The sequence below is a fragment of the Portunus trituberculatus genome, chromosome 30 (genome assembly GCF_017591435.1).
Source record: "Portunus trituberculatus isolate SZX2019 chromosome 30, ASM1759143v1, whole genome shotgun sequence".
Taxonomy (NCBI): domain Eukaryota; kingdom Metazoa; phylum Arthropoda; class Malacostraca; order Decapoda; family Portunidae; genus Portunus; species Portunus trituberculatus.
Window position 1 is genome coordinate 5030250 of NC_059284.1, and position 2952 is coordinate 5033201.

Sequence of the window (2952 nt, forward strand, 5' to 3'; positions counted from 1 at the left end):
TGTGTGTGTGTGTGTGTGTGTGTGTGTGTGTGTGTGTGCGCGTGTGTGTGTGTGTGTGTGTGTGTGTGTGTGTGTGTGTGTGTGTGTGTGTGTGTGTGTGTGTGTGTGTGTGTGTGTGTGTGTGTGTGTTAAAAGAGTCAAAGGGGATAAAAACTAGAGAGGATAATAAGGTAAGAGAAGACAGGCGAGATAACATGAAGGCAGACGAGGAAGAGAGAAGGAAAGATGAAACTCGGAGGAAGAGAAAGAAGAAGAAGAAAGAAAAAAATAGGAGGAGGAGGAGGAGGAGGAGGAGGAGGAGGAGGAGGAGGAGAGGAAAAGGTCGCGGACAAGAAGAGGATCAGGTAACCTTTTGTATGTTCGACAGTTTATGAAAAAAAAGAGTATTAAATAAACCATGACATTTTAAATAATATAGAATAAGACTAACAAACCACCGAAAGGAACTTAAACTATTAGGTCTACACATAAATAAAATTCCACCACACAGAAACAGGTACAACAAAAGCATATCATGAAATCTACGTTCTATCCTGAATAAAAAAAAAGGAAAAAAGGGTGAATAAAACGAGGCTCCTTTTCCCTCCCATAAAAGAGGAGCTTTACAGAAAGACTCAACGATCTATGTAAGGGAAATGTCAGTGATGCCCAGCGTTCTGACCATAGCCTTTTTGATTGCCCTTTTGTAGCAGCCACGAAAAGGGAAATGGCAGGGAAGGAAGGGGAGGGAAAGGAAGGTGAGGGAGGGAGGACACACGAGGGGCGGTGAAGGGCAGAGACGGGACATCTTAAAAAGGGAAAGAGATCGACAAAAAGGCAGCTTCTCCCTCAAAAAAAAAAAAAAAAAAAATGTTAAACAGAAAATGTTGGACTCAGATGAAATTTCAATGTGGAAAAATGTGCCATTCTAAAATCTACAGAAAAGAAATACATTCAAATTAGTGAAAAAAAATAATACAACTTCGTAGACTGGTGAAGTGGAACATGTTTAGTGCAGAGAGAAAGAAGGAGAGGAAAAAAAAACATGCATAGATAAATTAATAAATATATAAATAAACTACAGGAAAGAACTGAAAAGGAAGAGAAAATCAACACATTAAATATCAATTGAAGAACAAACACCTAAGCAAGAAAAAACACAAAAGTATTCAAAGTAACACATCATGTAAATAACAAGCATAAATCGCGTCATTGGGTCACCGTTACAAACACAGCTATAACATTTACGCCACAACTCACACAGGAACAAACACGTGTGGCAGGGATCATCATAACCTCCACCCCTCCCCACCTGACCCGCTCACCTGTGGCTCTCAAAAGATTCGTATAATGGATTCAATTAATGGCGAAATTTTATTCTTTGAGCACAATAGTAAACCCTTTTTCAGTCTCCCGCGTCACAAAGGCTCAACAAAGGCTCTGCTGCCCCATTTGCTCGTCTCGAATGAAGCTTGAAAGAAGGTTGTGTTCGGTGCCTCGACCCTTGAAACGAAACCGCTGAGTCTAGTGGAAGTCTGTATATATCTTTTGAAGGCATTACACTTCATTATGTATTTTTTTTCCTTTGTGTATTTCATTTTTCACTTGTTTATTGTCTTCTTTCTTTTCCCTATTTTGCCTCTTTCCTTTTTTTCCATTTTCCATTTCAGTTACTTTTCTTTTTCCTACTTTTTTTTTCTTTCATTCATTCACTCACTTTTTTAATTTCTATCTTCTTTCCTTCCTATTTATCATTTCCCGTTCCTCTTACATTGTTTTTCTATCTCTTTTATATTTTCATTAATTCATTTTACTTTCCTTATTTTTCTGCTTCTTTTCCTTTTCTTCTTTCCTTCCTTCCTTTCATTTCCTAGTTCAATTTTCTTCTCATCTTTACTTCTCTGTCTTCCTTCATTCATTCATAATACTTTTTACTTCACTTTTTTTTTCTCTCAGCTTCTATTCTCCTTACCTTCTTTCATTCACTCCTTCCATTTTTTTTATTTCAAGTTCCCTTTTTTCTCTAGTTAATTTTCTTAGCTTCTTTCTTTCCTTCTTCCTTCTCTCCTTCCACTTCTATTTCAATTTAATTTTTTTCCTTTCTCTACATATTTTTCATTAACCAACTCCTTCAACCTTTCCATTTCTCATTTCAGTTTCCTTCATTCTTTCCCTTTCTTTTCCTATGCTCCTCCTCTTCCCTCTTCGTGGAGTCCATGAGGGCGCATCTCATTAACTGGCATCAGAGAATCTTGAAGAGAATGACCCAAAAACATTACACGGGAAGAGCTGAATTACTTCCAGGAGGCGGACGGCTAGCCAATGACAAACGCCCAAGCACGCAATCCTGAGTTTTGATTGGCTGGGGGAATGAGAAGAGTGTCCCCCGCCTGCAAAACTCCTTAATGGATTTATGTATCACGGGGAAATTAGTGGGTCCAATAGTTCCCTTTACCTGGTTTACCTGGCAGGTGTCTGGGGACCTGAGACCGCCCGGTGACCTGATCTTGAGGAACGCCCCTAGTCTCTCCGCCCATATAGGACCCCTGGGATGCGCGAGAAGGATTTCTTTCCCGACAAAAGGACTAATGCCTTGTAAATGACTGCTGGGCAACGACATTATCATCCCACTGAGTCCTTTGTGTCCGTCGGGGGAGTTCCTACAGCCTGGGACGTAAACAATAACAGCGAACAGAGTCTTAGGGTGAGGGAAGGGAATTTTAGGGTTAGGTTATTATGTATACCTCTTGCCTTCCACTAGTGATCTGAAAACTCGCACTTAAGCCCTTCAGTACTGGGACACATTTCTACCTTGAGATTTGTGTATGATTTGACCATTTTATTGACATTAGAAAGGGTTATGGAGGTCAGAAGATTAATGGCTACAGTCTTCACCATTTTAATCCTCCACACAAGTTTCTGAAGCTGTTTAAAATCACCAAATATTAAGCAGAATGAATATGAAAGTGCGTC